At 41.0% G+C, this 21079-nt stretch overlaps 1 protein-coding gene and 1 long non-coding RNA gene across 6 annotated transcripts in view; both read right to left on the bottom strand.

The window, feature by feature from the left end:
• Positions 1–21079, bottom strand: part of CMSS1 (cms1 ribosomal small subunit homolog) — a 249293-nt gene that overhangs the window by 84956 nt on the left and 143258 nt on the right. The window lies entirely within an intron of this gene.
• LOC140661534 (uncharacterized) lies at positions 9494–19497 on the bottom strand. Of its 2 annotated transcripts, none has more exons than XR_012045805.1 (3): positions 19454–19497; positions 18592–18752; positions 9494–9878 (listed from the first exon to the last, which is right to left on the bottom strand). It is a non-coding gene; the product is annotated as an uncharacterized lncRNA (long non-coding RNA). The 2 variants fall into 2 exon arrangements; XR_012045804.1 differs by lacking the exon at positions 9494–9878 and adding an exon at positions 14598–14712.

A 21079-nucleotide genomic window follows, 5' to 3' on the forward strand; every position in this document is an offset into this window, starting at 1 on the left:
GGAGGACTGCATGACAACAAGAATAGTGCTCTGCTATGGTTGGAGCACCCTTGTTCAAAGGTCTCCTGTCAGTAGCAGGCATGACTGGCCAGCAGAGATCTGGCTTAAGTGGAGCAACCTCCTTTTTGCACTCATCCCACACAACAGGTGTGGCTGGTTGAGAAATCAAGGCTCATGCTGCCCCAAGTACCTGCCCTGCCTCCTTACTGAAAAGAAGAAAAGCAGCTGCCTCTGTTGCAAAATGGGTGCTATCCAGGTTAAGATGTGGGGGAGAGTAAGGCAAAAGCCTCACATGATGGTCTCATGTCCGCTGCACACACTCTGCCAGGTCTGGTCACCAAGTCCGACAACTCTCAGAAAGGTTCCCAGTCCACGTGAAATAGAAAGGCCCAAGAAATATCACTTGCTTTTAGCTGAAGATCAGACAGTGAGGACATACAGCAAAGTTGCACAGCTGCAACAAAGGGTATGCCATGCAGCGGGTTTTCTACACTGCAACCAGCCAAGGAGGCTGTATCTGACATGCGGTCTGTTTAAGAAATACAGCCTCACTGTTTTCCATGTTTTATCTCATTCTGATCATGAGTTAAACAAGCCAGTCAGCCTATTGTTCTTACCACATGGTAAGTAACTAGCTACATGTAAACAAAACAATTAAGGTCCATAAGGAACTGCTTGCCATTCAAAGCTGAACTAAACATTGCATTTTGTTTCGGGAATCCAAATACGGTAAATTACTGACAGTTAACTATGACTATGGGATTATTCGCTGCACAGGAAGGGTAAGTGGAACAGGCAGAACAAACTGGAAAATCACCTTTCTTCCTCTTTACCCCATCATTAACCATCTTTAGACCCTTCTGGTCTCACTGCCAGCTGCCTCTTGCTGACTATCACCTTAGCATAACTAATTCATGATAATGGGCACAATAGAGAGATAAACTTCATATGCTGGCACAGCTGGCTCTAAACGCCTCACTCTTCAGTTGCAAAACCACCAGGCTCCATCACTACCTCTTCAGGAGAATACCTCCAAGTTGTTAATCTCTTAACATATTTGGCAGTCAGACAATTCATTAGGGGACAGCACTGCAAACAAATACACACCAAGTCATTATTTTCTTATTAGCTGTATTCCTGTTGCATCTAACAGCCCTAATAAAAACCAGACTGTCAACTCGCTGGACAGAATATGCATGGAGGAAGAAAGAATCCCCTCCCAAATGTCTACAAGACCAGAAGCCTGGATACTGTGAATGCAACACACACATCCAACTCAAAGCCAACTCTCCCACTGCTAAATTGTGTACATGTTCAGAATTGCAGGCTGAATATTCCTATTTTAAATATTCATAGAATGTAGGAGTCTTGAATAGACAGGGTAGGAAAAAGAAAACCAAACCCAAACCAGAAAGAAAACATTATTAAATCCATGGGGGGGGGCGGGGCTAATAAAGGCAAAAGTAAAAATGCATTCTCTTATAGCACCCACTGGAACTTCCACTTTTATGTTTTAAATGTGCATGCTTTGCTCCTCTGCAAAGATTTAGCAGCTATCCCCAGTTACAGACCTGCACTGCAGCTCTCTGCTGTGTCTGTCACCTTGGGGCAGAAGCAACTGAGCTGAAGCAGGCACAAGGCTGAGGGAGGAAAACCAGGAGTAGAGCTGGGACAGGACATAGCAGGGTGGGTGCTGAGCCTTGAGACAGAGAGGTCCCAGCACACCAAGGGGAGGGACAGAGCCTGGAAGGTGACAGCAGCTTCCAGGATAAGTTCACAAGTTTCACATTGGACATCTGGGAGTTAAAACTACAGTCATGGTGGATCTTCCCATTTCCATTAGTCACGCTCTCCCAACCAACTCTGCTATGTGGTATCTATGCTTGTGCTGCCTAGAAACATCCCAGACTCCTGATGAAGTTACTAGATAAACTATAAGTTTTGAAATACAGCTAGACAAAGGTTAAGAAAACAAACGATGGTCTATTTACTGTAGTACTGCAGCACACGTCTCCATCTCCGATGAAGGGTGAAAGACAACATTTTGTGCAACAGACTGGCAAGGACAGCCGTTGGGAGGCTGAAATGGCCTGTTATGGTGGTATTATCCAAATGGCATACAGCTATGGGAGAGTGGGACACAGGCTGTGCAGATGCTCTCTCCAGTATATTAACAGAAGAAACAGAACTTGCATAAAATAACAGAAGCCAAAACACCCTAATTTGGTTCATTTTCTAAATCCTGGGTGCCAAAATGGGAGGGAAGCGGAGACCAGGACAAAAAGGATAGGAATAGCTTTAAATTTCTTCCTGAGCTTCACCCACCATCATAAATATTGCTGGCCATCAGATTATTGCCACTTACCTTCTATATTCCTTGCAAATACTTATGGGCACACCTTCAAAGCCGCCCATGTACAATGGAGGATCGCTGAGCATCCTATATAGGAGGCAACAGAGCCAGGAACACACAGAAAAACAGTCAACTGGTTTTGAATCAGGAAAAGTCCACATCAAGTGCTGCTTCTCTGTCCCTCGTGTTTTTACTCTTTGCCCACTGAAGTGAAGCCTTCATCCAGCAGAGACAAAAGGTCTAGAGCCCCTTCTCAGGCCATATCTCAGGGTGGGATATGGTGGGAAGGGATGCAGGCCTGGACTAGGGTTTGTTTGGAGGCACCTAGGGACCTGGAGAGTTTGGGACTCATCCTATGGGAAGATCAAGATAACCCAGAAGAGTCAGACAGCTGTGAAGGGCTGGACTCCAAACCCCTCCAAAGCCAGGGGGGAGAGGGGTAGACCTGGGACAGACCCTAAGACAGTAGCTGGCTCCTAGCCTCAGTGAGACTGGTGTCTACAGAAAGGTCCCATTCCCCTTGCAGCCAACACAGGAACAACAGGTATGGTCTACAGCTTTCTTATAACAGTGTGATCACACTATTAGGAATTCTGATTGCAAAGCATTTGAGATTGGGAAGGAAAAGGAAAGCTGCTTCCAGACCCATGCAGAGACCACAGAGATGCCAAAGCTCAAGTTTTCGTCAAATGGGCACAGCTACTTTCAGAGCAGGCTCTGCTTATCCTTTGGACAGTTTACCATCCCTCCTTCCCAACACAACATTTCAGAGGAAGCTATTGTAGGAGTGCAGGTGTATGGCATTCAGGATGCACTCTCAAAAATGTGCAAATTTAGTACAAGCATTAGCTGTACCCTTATTCCTTACTTAAACATTATATTTCTCTGCCTCCTCTAACCTCTTGCACCCTCTTTCAGTATCTTAATCTTAGCTCCATTAACCACATGCTCTGCCCTTTTCTGCTTTGCCTTTGCTCTCTCTAGTTTTCCTCCTCTTCACTAAAACAGCCCTTCCTTCTTGCATGTTGTTTCCCCACTAACACAACAAAAATCATAACACTAATCTGATTTCACAGGTGTAGCACAGTTGATTTTACTTTTGCCTTACCCACACTTTCCCATGCATTGACACTGTCTACAAGCCCTCTGGAACAAAGCCTGTTCAAATTTGAACGGTGCTTAGGAAAACATCACCCAGAAGATCTCGTCTGGCCCCTCAGCATGCCCTGGACAAAGGCACTTAACAACACTAGGTGATTAACTTGCTTCTTATACAGCCACCACCTTATTCCACCTTAGGATTTGAAGTTTTAGGTCAACACATTAATACTGCATCATCCCCTGGTACAATACCTGATGCAATTTTCATCAAGGTCACTTTGCCAGCAACTTTAAAGGCAGTTGAGGAATTCCACTTCAGACCCCAGGCAAGAGGCAAAACTGCTGCATCAGGGAAAACACTTCTGAGGTACAGAGCAAAAGGCCTCTAAATTCCATCCTTACAAAAATAAGGCTGAGTGCCTACCCAGCCCTTGCCTCGGCAGCTCAGAGGGCTTGGTAAGCACTTGCATACCATGGTGTTGAGCATGGCAGTAAAACCTAGACAGATTGTTTAAACAAGCTAGGACCTGGGCATCCTGTTTCTCACGGCACCATCCTCATAACATATGACTGCTGCCAAACATTACAGTATAAATTTCCCACTGAACCTAAGATGCAGTTGACAAATATCCAAAAAAAGAATAAAAATATTTATGTCTTAAAACATGTTGACTGAGTAAACAAGATTGTAGCTGGGTCTCTGTTATGTCCTGCTTATCAATGCACAGGCTGAGGAAGACATAAATGTTTATAGCAGTCACTGTTGTGCATGCATACATGCCCCGTGGGCTGTCCTTCCCACCGTTTTGCCTGGCAGGAGCAGAGCCCAAGTCCTGGACAGGACGATGGGTGCCCACTTATGCTTAGAAGAAGTTCATGACCCAAGCACACTCCACAGATGCCGAGCTTCTCAGCCAGCTGAAGCAAATCATTGCACTGTATGCAAATACCATGCACAGCTACAGGTACAACTTTCAACTTTTCTACGTGCCCTGAATGCCAAATGGACCCTGACTGTGGCTACAGTATGATGCCTTTCACCATCCTTCATAACTGATTTTATGGAGCCAATTTACTCTATCAGATAATTATCTAAAACTTAAATAAAACAATCATGACCAAAAATGGTCAGTTAGTGGTAAGACTTGTTGCTTTTAAGTAATCAGCCTCAATTCTACTCCTCTCCAGCCCTCACTGCACGCATTTAAAAGTCCATCTTTTCATTCCACAGTCACCAGTTATTTTCTGTTTTACAACACCTGTGTGCTAGAATTCACTGTGCCCTTAATGTGAAAAACTAATCATCCATTACCTTAGTACTCTCTGTCACATTCGGCCAAAACTGGCATTCATATTTAAAAAGGCATGTGTCTTTAATAACTCAACTTCTTGGGAATATATTAGGTTTTTTTAATGTACTTTTAAATCTGAAGATATATGACTAAAGGTCTCTAAGCCTACCTGTATCTGGAATGATATTCTTCAAAACTCCTCAAAATGACAAATGAAAAATCTGTAACGTGCAGAAAGCTTGCAATATTTCAATCCCACACAGAAAGTAATTTTTATGCCTTAACTTTGGTAAGCAAACACAGGAAAGAACCATGCAAATAAAGATACCAGGTACCTGCTAAGGAACATTTTTTTTCATTTAGCATCTTAAAGAATACAATATTGTAACTTCAGGTGAATGCAAATATTTAAGAATAATTTTATGACAGAAGTTGAGCACAAGAGCCTTGTTTCAGGTAAGCACTTGAGTCCACGACTTGTCCTAGACCGAAGGTCTGACACACCAAGGCACCAGGTCTGATTTCCAATGCCATCTTTGTATTTCCAGCCCAACTATATACTGATATATCACTCTACAGTAAGGGAGAAGACCTGTTTCAAAGCTCCTAACATATGAAGTCCTTCTGAGATAAGCATTTGCCATCCTAGTGAAAGCACCTCAGATACATTTATTCTGCAAATTCCTTCTTATAAAACAGCACCATTAATAGGAGACAACTTGCAATCCAACGAACTGTTATAAAGACACCCAACAACAAAAATCCATTAACTGCTACTGTCTACCCAGTTGTTCTAGTTAATTCTTGTGGTTTTAGCATTACTGTGTTGTCCTTTTTCTTTTAATTGGTTTTCTCCTGTTTCCTTACTGCCTGAGAGACACGAACACACACAGGATTTGCCTATCTAGCCATGCGAACACAGCAATGGCAGAGGATATGCTTGAAGAATGCCTAAACTATCATTTAAAGAGGGGAAAAAAATGGATTCTTTTTTCCTCGAGTAGTCACAGCCATTACTTGTAACAGGGATATGCAAAAAACATTAAGGCAGATGTATGAGCTTTAAGTTGATGATATGCCGTAGTCCATTACATCTGAGGAAGTGTTGTTACACGGAATGCTAGCAAGAGCATTTTGATATGGGCCACAGGACTGGCTAACGCCAGTTTCATTGCTCAAATGTGGCATATTTTTCCTATTATGTAATGCTTATTGTAGGTATTATAATGATACATAGCTCAAAGCCATCAGTGAAGGCTTTCACAAGGGACTGCGTAAAGAAAGCTGATACCACGATAAAGAGACAGCACTTGATTGGTTTTCCTTATACTCTTTTGTACCTTTTGGTGGCTGTTAAATCGGTATGTTCTGATCAGATCTCCTAATCTCACCTGCCACCTTTATGAGACCATTTGTCAGACCAAATTTAGAAACCAGCTGCTGGGAGCAGTGCAGCAGTCTCATCACTGGTGGAAGGTCACTAAATAAGGAGGTGGGGCAGGGAGGGAGAGGTCTCTGCCAGGTCACTTCACATCATTACATGCTGTACAAGCACCATCTTTCGCAGGACAATCTTTTTCAGCACATGCAGATTCCAAAATGGTTAGAAAACAGACTAACTAGCTGGGGTAATTACGGGGAAACCTCTCAAAATATGAAACCATATTAGGTGGCCTTTTATAGACTACGCCTAATTTAAAGTTTATATGTCATCAGGGCAGACTTGCAGAAATCCTCATGAATGCAATGTAATCAAGCTTTTATTAAAACAAGTCAGACGTTTTCACCACCAAAGCCAAGATTTCATTAGGAACCTTTCTCTGGTTACTCTGTTTAACTTTCTACATTTACAGAACTCTGTCAAAATTACCTCTTAAAGATTTGAGACTGAATTAACTGATACCTTCCAGGGGGCTATTTGTCACCAAGAAAAAGTGCACTAATTTGGATAGTTTAGGTTACTCAGATCTTATTTCTTTTCTTTTAAGAAACTTCAACTGTGCTGACGATGAGAAACAGATGAAAAAGAACTGCTTCCAATCCCAACCTCAGATACTATAATTGTATTAAATGATCGTTTAATTATTAAAAGGAGTAGAGTGCAATGCAAATGAAAGTTCAGAAAGTAAACAGTTTAATGTCTCAAAATCCCTTCTGTCACTGAAAAGACCACAGAGGTCTAAGAATCCACACCAAGTAGAATTTTAATACACTAAACAGGTTTGATTTATTATTAAAAATTAATGTGAAATTAAATGACTGAGCACTACTTCAAAGCAGCTGGCTATACAGTTACTCCACCGGTTTATTCATAAACCTATTTCCTGGCCAAATACTCTAAATTCAATACAATATCATTACGAACTGCTGAATTGCATGTAGGAGTCTACCTATCACTTCTTTAAAATACCACAATGAAGAGATGCTTATTCTAGGCTCACTGTGCAAAATATAATTTTGGAACCCCTATAATTCCACGATGAAATCACCACAATTGGTCTAAAAATGTAGTATTTTAAAATTTAATACCTCATATTTTGGGGAATAAAATATTTGCATCTTGCAAAGGGAGAGAAAGGCAGCTCAAGTCTGTTTGTCCTTAAAAACAAGTTTGCCACATAATGGGAAAAAAAAAAAAATCCACTAGCTGTGTATACCAAAGGAAACATTCAACTAAGCCCCAGTCCATTTTGGTACCTGGTCACTTTTGACAGTGCGGAAGCATACACAGTGTGCAAGGCATAGGCTGAAGACATAAGAAATTGCATGTTGTCCCATGGCGGAAAAGGGAAAAGACCTAGAAGCAAAACTATTTGGTCATAGCAGGCCAATATACTCATTGGTTCCAGATGATTCCTCTCCTTGGTTTGCCTCTTCAGTGCCTTCTGGGCCACTAGTAAGGCAAGTTCCTTCAAGTAGAGATCTCAGTAAGGTCATGCCAAACATCAAAGGCAGCAGCAAACATGACACACAAACAAATATGAGAGGACATAAAAGAAGATGAGTCTGGAGCAGCTGTCAGAATAAAGGAAGCAAGACTGAGGCTGGGCAGACAATAAGAGATCAGAGAAAGAAATGCTGGCAGATTAGCATCAAGCTGAGCAGTGAAAGCAAAAAAGGAAAAATTGCTATTGCTCTCCCCTGGAACAGAAAAGCAGTCAAGCTAAGAGGAAGAAGCTGGTGAAAGAACATAACTGTCATTATAATATTAGCCTTGCCAAAGTTTAAAGTCCCCTAAAACAGGCAAAATCAGTGTCTAAGACAAGAAATGAACAGGAAACATACACTATTTATCTGGCAGCCAATACTGAGAGAGCATGGAGGATAAAATGACAGAATTCTACCCTCGTATGAATGTAATCCGAGAAGTTGGAAATGAGGAAAAAGCTGAAGATGTTGCAAGCATAAGGGAGGAGAATGCAGAGCTCCCATTGCATGTAGGCAACTAACACAGGCCCAAAGACATGTCTAAACTAGAGACACTGCAACAGCTCTGTGAAGATCAGGTATGGGAGCAGCCCAGCTGTGACTACAAGAACACAGTGTAGTTTATAAGCTCATAACCTATCAACCTTGTCAGTAATCCTCATCTGGCAACAGTGACTCTTCTGACAGCAGCAAAAACATAGTGTAAGAGTATGGGGAACTTAATGCTGTGGGGGATGAACAAGACCCCTCTATCCCTATGAGAATTTTTTTGAAAGCAAAAACAGCTTCCAGTTGGGCAGAATCAGAAGACTGCATCTCTTTGATTCAGTCCATGAAGTTTGACAACAAACATCAAGGACAAGCTTTCAACAGGGGTTTACATATCTGAACTCTGCATATACAAGAACTAAAAAAAGTTTTGGCTGCAAAGGATTCTGGAGCTGCTGAAAACAAGGGATACAGCAACCCTGAGCTACAAAATCATTCACTGATTTTCTCATCTGTCAGTCCGGAACAAATTAGACCTCAGGCCTGCAACCTAAAATCCTTGTCATAGTTTCTGCAACCTCCATTTTTTCTAGGGTAAAAATTATATCCACCCAGGCATTAAAACAGGATTGTGCTTTAAAGTCAAACTGGTACCATAACAAATTCTGGATCAATGTACTTCAGTCCCAAAGTAATTTGTTCTTTCTGTTCACTCAGTCCTTCTCCAAGCAACTACACGATGCCTAACACTGTGGGTTTGGTGGCATGGAAAGCCACACAGTGGGAGCTCGTCTCAAAACAACGAGCTTCAGCTCAAGTACAAGACCAAATCTTTACACAACAGTAACTACTTTGACAAATTCAGGGTGGAGGTCAACTCCAACAAGGGCACGAAATACCCACATTTATATGAAGCCCCTGATTAATGTCTTACCATGTCCAAGTGCTTTACTAAAGACAGGAACTGAGTATATGGAACTTGGCATCTGGGTAAATGACGCCTGTGTATAAAATGCAGTTTGCATCCCATCTGCGCTACAAACTAAAACAATGTGGTCAGCCAGTACTGATTTTTGCTGTGCTTGTAGTTGAGGTAAATCCAATCTTATTTACCTATCTCATGACTGAGAAGAGATCAAATCCAGTTGAAGATTTTAAGAGAAAAGAGTATTAGATGTAGACAGGAGAGCTAAAGACCCCCGCATGATACAGATGTAATTTGTGCAATTTGTGCCGTGGAAGCCCAGAGAGAATTGATCGGTTAGGCTGCTTGTGGCTCTGCACAGGCTTTTGTGCATGAACGACATTTTAACAAACACTGTGCCCATGCCCTAAGCGATTACATAGACATCCTCAGAGCTACCGGAAGACAAAATTGACAGAAGGATGAATCATGACCCCAAATGGGCAGTGTCCCAGAGCTGGTAGAAGGCTGAACCATGACCTCAATTTCACCCCCAGCTGGACAGAGTAATACAACTCCTGTCCAACCTATGCACCTCAACAAAAAAGCAAAAACCTATACCAGAATGTAAGCAATACTTCAACAGATGCTGTATTAAAACAGACTGTGGTCTGAGATACATGTGTTCTGCAAGGGAGAGAGGGAATGAAATAATCAGCCTGAGGGTACACTCCAGTATTTCTTCAGTGACTTTTGTACATGAAGTCTTGCATCTTTTCATTGTCTCAACACTCTAGGCAGTTTCCATCATCTAAAAAGGAAAGAACCAGCAGTTCACAAAGAGAATTATTGGGGCCTGTAGCTATTTGTGTTTTAACATATAATTAAAATGTTGAACTGAACTGAATTAAAAACCAGCTAATTTATACTGTGGATGATGTGGTGCATGGTCAAATATGAAGCATATCGGTGAGTCTTATTTTCCAATGTAAAAGCTTGGTCTGCATAGGAATTCAGACTCCAAGCCTAAATATTTTAGAGAGCTATTCAATTACATAAGAAATACATTCTATACTTTTCTGTTATGGGGGCTGAAAAAGTGCCAGTGAACTTCTGCGCTGTTCTAACTTGAGAGGACTACACATTGCAGTCATGTTAGAAATGTGGCAAATGAATTTAGGAGCAGTCCTTGCAGTTTAACTCCATAATGATTTAGACTCAAAGAATGTATGTTTTCAACTCCTACACAGGCATTCATAGTAGTTTTAAAAGGGATGAAAATGTCCTGATAGCTTGCTCCTGAGCTGCTATAATGCAACTCAAACATAAAAGCATTAAAATTTGGTGTCAAGAAGTGGACTTTTTGTAATTTTAATTGTTTCTTAATTGGAGGAGAGACTACAGCGCATGCATGGTTTATAGTATTACATAACACAAATAGTGTTCATTTTAACAATTGTCTAAATGCACATTTAAACAATTAGCTAATATATCGCCTCAAATATTATCATGTCCAATAAAAAAAAAACCTTTTAAAAGCATTCAAATGCAGTTATAGCAGGAAAGCCATAAAAACCTATTTAAGTGATGCAAGAAGTCTAATCTGAACTAGGTGAATGGAACATCAATCCTAGAATGTCCTGATTCTGTGGGTTTATATTAAAAGCTGGCAGAGGGATTAAAAAAGAGATCAGACGAAATCTTCACCTAAATTCAACAAAATAAGTTTTTAGAGAAACACAAGGGCAGAATCCATGGTAGTGCAAAAGATAATGTGGACAGGCCAACTGACTTTGTCTCAATGTATTGCTCCAAATTCAGCTTTTAGGAACCCTGTCCACCAAGGACACTGCTCTCTTTCTCCCTCCGCCTTTTCGCCAAACAATGATGGTGTGAGGACAGGACTGGGAGAGAGGAGAAAGATCCTAGAGAAGGGAGCCTCCAACCATATGCTATTCTGTTTTCTACTACTGCATAGTAGACTTCAATTTTTTTAAACTTTATTTAATGTACCTCATATTATCATATATATATATATAATCATATGCATTATTAGTATGCATTATATCATCACATACATTTCTCCTGCTTGCCTCAAAATCTCTCAATGTACAATCTCTCATGCTTTCTGTGCCTCTGTGCCCAGTTCCACTGAGCTGTGTCATGTAAGCTAGAAATTTTCTTTCTCTCATGCTCAAGGACTCTTGTATTTCTCCTCTGTGTTCATGCACGTTTTCCTATTTTTCCTTAAAAATAAAAAAATTACAATAGACTTTCCTCCTCTTCTCTTTCTATCCACACACTAAAGAGGTACCTTCACCATTACATGCCAGAGCAAACGACACAAAATTAAAGGACTAGGTATTCTGCTTCTGGCATGAATGACAGCTCAACTATTGTAGCTTTGCTTGTTATCTAGAAAGAAGTTGTAGAGGTCTCAGTACATATTTAAATCCTTTTTTTGGGGGAGGGAAGGAGTAGGGGGGAGAGGGAGATATCTATAGTTCACCAGCAGTGTCAGGGAAGTCATCTCACTCCTAACTTAGAGGGTGAGAAGAACCATAGGACAAAAAACAGCTACCAGTGACAACCCATCACCAAGCAATGAAAGTACAAATAAGAATAAAGACTGGCAAAGTTTGGAATTTGGAGAAGTGAGAAAAGCAAATCAGGGGAAAAAAAACTTGTGACAGAGGACCATAACCTGAAGGGAGACAGAGACACATGGCAATACTGAGCTGTATAGCCCATGGGAGATCACCAACTCTGGGATTAAATCCCACAAAAACTTCCAGAAAACATTCAGGTTTGTTCTGAAAACTTGACAGGAATATGGGAATTATGGATATGAATAAATATGTTACTGAAGCAGCTGCTTATTCAAGTAAAAGATCAGGAAAGATAGGAGTCAAATGCCTGCCAACAAAAATGGCAGGCTTCTCCAGCGGGAAGAATATCGCAACCTTGGAAAACAAAACAAAACAAAACAAAAAACCCCTAGGGCTGAAGTGCCTGATTTTGTTCTAAATATCTGAAGGGAACAAAAAAAGATAGGAGGACAGGGCTGTTGCAGCAGTTGGGGTTGGAAAGCAAAGCAGAGCTGTGACAGTTTTATTCTAGTTTTAGATGTGCAGTACACAGAATTGACTGAAAATAGCTAGGCAATGATGCCTGTTACATTCTGGAGATTAGGATCAGGCAAAGGCTTTATGCTGGCTGCCAGCATCTGAAAAGTTTTGAGACATTTCAGAAGATTATGTGATTCCAGCAGACCTTTTTCTTTAAAGAAAAAAAAAAAACCAAACCCAACCCCTAGTGGGTGCTTTTAATAGACGTTGAGTACAGTCAGGCTTTGTTTGAGAAAGCACTGCTTATTCTGAAATAAGCAGGATCCAGACAAAATGCTTCATCAGTTCACTGCTTCCTAACAAGATCTTTACTTAGGAGCTCTAGGCTCTCATCTACCCATTGTTCTGAGTAAATCCAACTTGAACGAGAAGTCAGAAGAACCTAACTGGGAGCAAAAGTTGTTAGCTAAATAGGCAGGGCATGGGTGATGTTAAATGGAGAGTCACTCCAGGACAAAGCAGCATCTTAAAAGCTTGTACCTAGATTCTGAGCTGTGAATATCATCTGCCCTCAGTGTGACTGGAGCCTCAAGCAAAAGTGATGAGGGAACTACTGTTTGCTCTCACTCACCTGAGCAGGATCCTCACCATGTACAAGAGGACAGTCACAAGCACTGAGGGAGATGTGTTCATGTTTTTGGCCAAGAGGAAATGAGATGAACAAGAGATGACAATCTGTGTGACTAGAAGAAACTGCACAACCCCTGCATTCCCCCTCTCTGAGCAGTGGTGACTGGATAGCTTCAGGATTCCAACTTAAGTCAGATAAAAGCATCTCAAAAACTGATATGAGACTACAACACTTACTTCACTGAAGACACACAGTAGTCACCAGCTGTAGGAATCACAGATTGTCCCTTGTTCCTTTCTTTTTCCTTTCTTTATTTTTGGTCAAAAATTGGAAATAGTGACTCATGAGCTCTGTATCCTACAAATCCTACCCCCTGCAAGGAAGTTGAATCATTCGCAGCCACTCCCATCACATTACAGTCAGTCGAAAAGGCTTCAGTTTTTAACGGAAACTTGTGATTTTCATAATATTTTCTTCTCATACTGAAGCAAGCCATTTAAATCTCTCTACTTTATTACATGCTCCAGTACACCAAGCAGTCTGAACACAGGGAAATGGATTAGATAAATAGAAATATTTTTGTTATGACCTAATTTAAGGATCTTAAAAATAATACGACTACTTCAAAAACTGCAAGGCATCAAAAGGCTTAAAAATATTGTGGAGACATAAGAGTGCAAGATATCTGGCAAGTATTGATAGAGTAACATTTAACTCGAATGAGAAACAGGAGGCATTCAGAGACACATGGTTACCATTCACATATAAATTTATGACCAGGGCATTTCTGTTACTGTAATACTCTTTGTACCAAGAGGCATATGCAATGGCTCGCTCTTTTATGTGCAATGTCCGTTTATGTCATATTGGCGAAAATTAAAGAAAGGTTTGAATCTGGAATTTGCTGGCCGCCAGTACAACGTGAGAGATGAAGGTAGTACAGCTTCTGCTCTTCGTAAAAGAAATCAACAGCCCTAGGAGAAGGATCACGCAGCTTTTACAAACTTCACAGTAAGTGATGGACGAGATAGCTAGGAGTCAAATGGATACCTAACCTCATCCTACACACAACTAACATCAGTCTAGTACAGTTCAAACTACACCTTTAAGAAAGCTGCCTAAAGTTTCTATCAAACTAATGAATGCACTGTTTCCTTGATCACCTTAAAAGTTCATTTGTGCATTTGCACTAGCACTGAAATTTCATTAGCATTATGGCCTGTTCTAGAGCACGCCTTTAGTAAGCCACTTCCTACCGTGCAGTTGATGGTTTTCTGGTTCCTTGAACAGAAATTTAAAATGAACAGTGCAAAATACAGTCTGCAAAGCAGACACACAAGGCCATCTGTAATGCAATTGCCTCATTAGTTTTACAGTTTATATTATCTTCCATATTACATTTTTTCTTACAGAAGCACTTAGACATCACAGCAGCCCAAATTATAAATAGTAACAACTTCTCCTTATCAGGCAATAAGTGTCCAGGATCCCAAATATGGTGAAGCAATTCGTAAACTGGAGAAATAATGTGTTGTAGGAAAGAATATTCCAACTCTTATCACAAACTGTTTTTCCAGAGGCTGTCTGCCTCTACCTGTACACCAAATTCACATCATTAAGATGTCATGGGAAGAACTCCTCAGCCACACACTGTTTAGCTCAGTCCTTTGATTCTTGGGTACGACGCCCGACCTCCTCAAATAATTCTTTACTCCCTGCTTTATAAGGTTTATAGCTCCTTCTAAAGGCATTTACTTCAAGGGAAGAAAAGACCCATGCCTAAATCCATAGGAAATGCCACTGCCATAACCCTAACCCAAGCTTGTTTTACCTCTTGCTTCTCCTTTAAATTCCATTGCATGTGTTTGCATCTTTCCGTCACCTCTTGTACTCCATCATCCTCTCTCTGAGGGTATTTGCACAGCCCAATACAGCACTGTAAATACCTGAATAGGGCATCAGTTTGTAGCACATCTACACAAATACAACACACAAGCATAACATACAGCACTAGTACACTTAGGTTTCCAATGCCTGGGTAAGCTCACTCAAAACTAGTCAGTTATTTCTGCACATCTTTGCACTGCACTATGGAATCAGGCTCTCTAAAGAGGAAATAATCTTTCTGCTGTTTGCATAAAGCACCTTGTTTAACATCAAGGCTCAAAAGTGAAGCCCCTAGGCGCTGCACAAATAAAAATAATGAACAGTAGCAACAGAGCCCTCTTGTATATTCCTAAAAACCACAGGGACACTTAGCTGGCTGCTGAGAGAAATGTTTTCCCTTTTCCTATGATAAAACAACATGACAGTGTGGTTCTCTACAATAAAACACGGACAGAGCAGCTGCAACACAACACAGCTCCACAGGAGGCCATGCACTGGGGACAGAGCCCAGCCCGACACCTATGAGAACTCCAACCTGAAACAGAGAAAAGAAAACTCCATGTTTTAATAGCTTATTCCCATTTCTTTACCGCAGTGCAGCCAGATCCAAAAGCAGCAAGGCTACAGCTGAAGTTAAACCTAGACAAAAGCCTTCTCATCGGTAAAGGTTCTTCAAAGGGAGATTGTTTATTAAGTCTGAACATTTTATCCTGTGAGTTGGTGAAACCTCAAAAGCATAAGAGCATCATCGTTCCAAAGGAAACCAAAACACTTTCATGCAATACGCCTCTTCCTCCCAGTTCCCTGACCACTGCCTCATCAAGAATGTCCATTTTCCTACATCTTTCTACTAAAAAGGCTAGTTTGGCAAATAATAGTGCATTTTCCAGATGAAACATCTTGTTTTGCTTCTTTGTTTGTTTGCTAAAAAAGAAAAAAGGAGGAGAAAAAAGGAGGAGAAAAAAGGAGGAGAAAAAAGGAGGAGAAAAAAGGAGGAGAAAAAAGGAGGAGAAAAAAGGAGGAGAAAAAAGGAGGAGAAAAAAGGAGAAAAAGAAAAAAAAAACAAAACACCCCAAACCCAACAACCACCCCAAAATGACAAAAAAATAATTTCCACTTGAAAGAAGCATTCTTGGCAGGGGGAAAAAAAAAAAAAAATTAGAGTACCTCACGCACACAGCAAAAAGATTGTTGGTTGTTTCACTCTCCTGGAATGCTTTACAAAATCACTTACATCCCCATATGGAATAAAATGTCACAGCAGTTCCCGACACTTCACCTATATTTTACAAATACCTCAGTTAAGAGGTCATGTAAATTTTGCTCTCAGTTCTTCAGTGTGCTTTGATCTTTCTGTAGCATTTTGAAGGCAATTTTCAGATTATATAGAAAAAGGATTCCATTTAAAGGACATGGGATTATCATACCAGAGAGCAGAGGAAAGGAAAGAAACAAGGTTATGTATCATGGATAACGTTTTCAGAATTTCCTACAGAAGTTACACATTTAATCCCATTAAATTTCAATGGGATGGAGAAGCCCAACATGACCTAGATGCTGTCCCCGTGTTAATTAGGTAAGTGTCTGGAACCCCCCCAACACATTAGCTACAGACTTCCAACCAGGGCTGTACCTTATTCAAAGAAAATATTGGCCACAGACAATCCCTTTCACAATGCACGTAAAGCAGAAGGGGATGCAGCATTATCTACGTCACTGGGTGTTACAGACATCACAAATGCACGTCATGGTTTGTCTTATCTGTTTACTCGGGGGTTTTCATGACCGCGGTTCAATTCCTGCTCAAGGCCACAAAACAGGAAACAAACCTTTTTGGAAGTCAAGGCATTTGGAGACTTTTAAGGGCCTGTGCTTTCAATAACTACAATCACCTGAAATCAATAAGTGAAATATTAAAAAGAAATTTTCTGTCCAGCTTTCAACATTTGTGGAGATGTCTGCTTTTTTTCCATCAGCGTCTGGGCAGCTGATAATGAGAACTTCAGGAAGCTTGTAATGTTGCCATGTAAGACATTATCACCCCAAACCTTTAACAGTAGCTTAAGCACACTGTAAACTGACTGCAGCACACTAAAATTGGACAAGAGAGTCAGTATGTATCATTTGGGTAGGACAACATAACAATTTTACACCATTTGTAACCAACCTCTTGCTACTTGTGTTATGCAATTAATGGCAGTCACACTTTGACAAAGGGGGGGGGGAGGCAAAAACCCCAAGGCTTCGCTGCTTTTCCTAAACGTGACTACCCCTTTGCTCTGTTATTATAAAGACATTCCTATTGGTATGGATGACTGGTGGAGGGCTTACAAATTAATAATTCCCAAAAGCTGCTTTAAAGCTACATTTCACAGATTTTTTAATTCAAGTTCCATATCAGAAGAGGGGATTAGTGTCTCTGTTATAGAGATTACTGCACATTAGTATAAAGACTTACAGAATTTTGAGTTGGTGCCATTGAAGCAGAGCACTGTGCTGTATGGGAAACTCTGTTACTGCACTTATAATAGCTCATAATATGTTCAGAAATGCAACAAATCAGAAAAAAACCTCAGATCTAATTCATTATGTTCATATATTTAAAATAATGCATGCAGTGCTTTACAGTTATTTGCTCTTCTATAAACATGGTGGTATTTTGACATTTAAGCAAAAAGTCTGCTCTGATTTATTTGCAGATTAAGTTGTATTTTTGTGCTAAATGCTCAGCTACTCTGCCCCACAGACCAAATCATGACATTTGTTCATATATGGTTATTCTCGGGTGCATGGAAAGAAAGAAAAAAAAAAACCAAACCAAGAAGTTACTCAGTTAAAAGCTCTTTCCATCTGCCTGGAGTTTTATTAATAACTCATCACCATGGTATCACAGCATCTTAAGGAAAATAAAACAGACAGATAGTTGCTAGGCTCTCCAACCTCTAAGGATAAAAAGGAATACTTCTTGAGGAAGAGTGGGAGAAACTGTTTTGGTCTTGTTTCCTTATCACCCTTGAGGGCGAGGCTAAGCCAAGAGATGGGCCTCATATTGTGTTCTGAAAGCTGCAAGTATTGTGGCCATCACTCAAATCTGTCATCCATGACCCAATTCTCTGCACTAGCACTTACAAAAAAAAAACCCCAGAAATCCAAGCTGTGAAGGGACAAAACCTAAGGAAAAGGGAACTGGATGAAGGAATGCATTGCTTTCTTCAGCACTCCCATTTAACCCTCAAAAGGATGCTTCAACCACATCACTGTTGCCCCCATTCATATTAACCTAAAATGAGCTGTTTGCTGACATGCGCTGAACTCTGCCCTGCAGAAGGACTCAGCACATGGCACAGACTTGCCCTCACTGAGCCCCACGGTGCTGTGCTGTAAATGCATCTGATACCAATGGTGGGAACTAGGAAATGGTTCAATGACAGGTCCTCTACCCAGAAGAGTCTCAGCTGTTTCTCACAAGTATTTTCAAAATTACTGAGTTTGAGAAGTGCAACCCTTTACCTGTAGCACTCTCCCCATCAATACCGAGAGAGAGGATGTCCCCATGCCTCTGCCAGGTTTAGGCTCTAGAAGGAACAGGCAGCCTGCACACACTTACAAACATTATCTGCTTCAATAAGTGAAGTGAGCTCAAAATATGCTATAGCATCTTCAGAATTCTAATATAGAGAACCATCAAGCTTAAATGCAGTAAAACACATAAGGCAGACAGAGCTTGTTTGCAGTCCACATTCCCTTTCAAAAAGCATGTACTGCAAGGCTGCTCATGTCTGACTGTTGCCACACTATTATTCCAGGAAAGAATAGGGAAATGTGTAAAAACAACATATAGACCGGAGGGTACAAGAGCGTGCTTCCTACTTACAAATAATTACAATACCGACTAAATTCATTCTAAGGCCAAAGAGCAATGCAGTCAGAAGTCACACCTTTAGTTGGTACGCTATTCTGCCGAAGTGTCTCATGAGCAGGAAAGCTTTACAGAACCATTATGTCCAGTGCCAGGGAGAGACATCCATATGTGCAAACTATTCAGTCTACCATCTGTGAGAGGTACAGTGAGTGGTTACACCATCTCCTTCCCTTCCCCCTGTTAAGACAAGAAAGCAAACAGGGTTACAAAAAGCCATGGGATGTGGCAGATTCATCTCCAGTGCCATCCCCTTAAAGTCCCAGCACTCCTTACTTTCTTCACAAGTAAGGTTAACACAGCAAAAAGACTGGGCAGCTCAAGGGGGAGAGAAGACAAGAAGCACCAGAAAAGTACCTTCCCCACTGAAGGGCTGGCACAACACGAAATGCCACAAGCAGCAGGCCTGCCCTACTCCCCCAGAGATGCTGCCATAGCTCAACAGACTTCCCTCTCCGAAGGACCTTCAGTCCTGCGCGCTGTTTATTCAGTATTTTAGAAGGAAGGAAACTGCCCTTCATCACACCTTTTCCACACTCATGTTACTGCATACTAAAGCAGAAGTCTGTCACCTCCATCAAGTATAAAATGCTGTATTTTGGTCTCTCGGGTGGCCTCATGTTAAATTTCTTACAGTTACAAGAGAAGTTAAGCACAGGAGGAGACCGTTCCCCTTGTCCTTCAGTTGCTTGGCTAATTAGTGCAAGCCACAACAAGACACAAAATCTTTTCCTTTTTGCTAGATAGTTGCGGCTCTAAGGAGGCATTGATTCCTGCAACATGAAGCTGTGTGCTACTTAGGGTCCTCCTTTCAGGGTGAAAAAGCAGCAGAGGTCAAGGTAAAAATCTCTGAAAACAAACAAACAATCAGCCTGATTTACCTCTGCCTGTCAGGCCGGGTGCATTTTGTCTCTCTCTGTACCCAGAACATATACAACTAATTCTATTTTCTAGAACTGCAATTGTTGATTGATGAGTCATCTTTCCTGTAAATTTATTTTTTTTTAAGTGATTTTGGCATTGTTCCTTGAAATTCTTCTCTAGCTATGTAATGGAAATTTTGACCTCAAACTCTGGTTTCTTTAACATCACAGATACCGAGATTATGAGTTTAGGAAGGCCAAAGAGTTGAAGAAAGGATGCAGTGAAGAAATCTGTAGCTTAAAAAGAAAGCAGGCTGTACTAAATAAACTCTCAAGTAAATATTTAGCTGTATGGCCATTAGGTTATGGTCCTAATAATACAGCAACTCATTTATCATAATTAAGAATTTATGGGGGGAGGGGATTGCCTCCATTTTTTCCCTCCCAAAGTTGGTCATGTGGCCAAAGTTGTTGGCAAGTGAAACTTGGCATACATCAAAGTTCAGGTTTTTTCCTTTTAATTAGCGACTGCCCACATTACCATTTTGAAAACATACTGCAATTAGTACTCAGAAAACAAAAAGTTGAAAAATGTAAACGAGAAGAGAGTCAAAAGAAACCAAAAGCACCAAATCGCTCATCCATGAGATAGAATTATTGCACAGTGTAGCATTAACACTTTTCAGATTGTAATTAGCAAGGTGAAGGACTTTTCAGCTCCCTATCCTTCCTCCATTTGGGGGCAATGTGGAAAGTATATGGTAGCCCAAATTTGTCAGATATGCTAAGTTGAAAACATGATGAAGAGCTTGGAATTTTGCACTGCCTTAGTCCCACAAGAAAAATTAGATGGATCGTTATAGGAAGAATCAAAACTGAACATATTTGTGAACTACTCCAATTTATCTAAAACGTCACTTAATAAAAAGAGAAACTCCTTGATCCACCCAGTCTGCGTTCAGCTGGCAGGAAAACCCCACAGCGCTCAGAAAGAGACAGACGTCCCTAGCACCTGCTGGAGCCTCTAACCAGTAATTACAATCAGCCAATTACAATCATCATGGTAAGCTAAATCTAAGAAGAGGCACTTTCATGACTCATGAAGGCTAAGCCTATTTAAAATGAATTGACATTCATGCCTATCTTCCAAATGTTAAGTGGGATAGCCAAGGGACATGACAACATGAGCTTGAAATTATGCATTCTTGGAAAAACTCTAAACAAGATTTCTCAAATGAGAACACCATTATGGTCTCTGGTAATTCTTCACGGTCATGCCAGAGGGCATCCCACTCTATCCCACCCATGTTTAGCTTGCATCACCAACCAGCTTTTGTTCAGGCCAACCAAAAGGAGACAGAATATTTGGCAACAAGCTCCACTGCTGCTCTAACCACAGTGCAGCCCACAGCAGTCTCTTCACAGACTTCGTTAGACACTGACCAACTTAAATGGCCAATTTAAGCCATGAAGAACGTGGTGAGTTTAAAACTTTGAAGAGAGTCACTGCCCTTCCCCATCAACGTAACACTCAATGGAAACTGTGCACCCAACAGTAAAGTAGCTCTGACCACATAGGCTGGGACATGCGACTGTGCTGCTGGCACCCCTGACAGCCTTGCAGCCACTCTGAAACTCACAGGA

The sequence above is a fragment of the Ciconia boyciana genome, chromosome 1 (genome assembly GCF_034638445.1).
Source record: "Ciconia boyciana chromosome 1, ASM3463844v1, whole genome shotgun sequence".
NCBI classification, from domain to species: Eukaryota; Metazoa; Chordata; class Aves; order Ciconiiformes; family Ciconiidae; genus Ciconia; species Ciconia boyciana.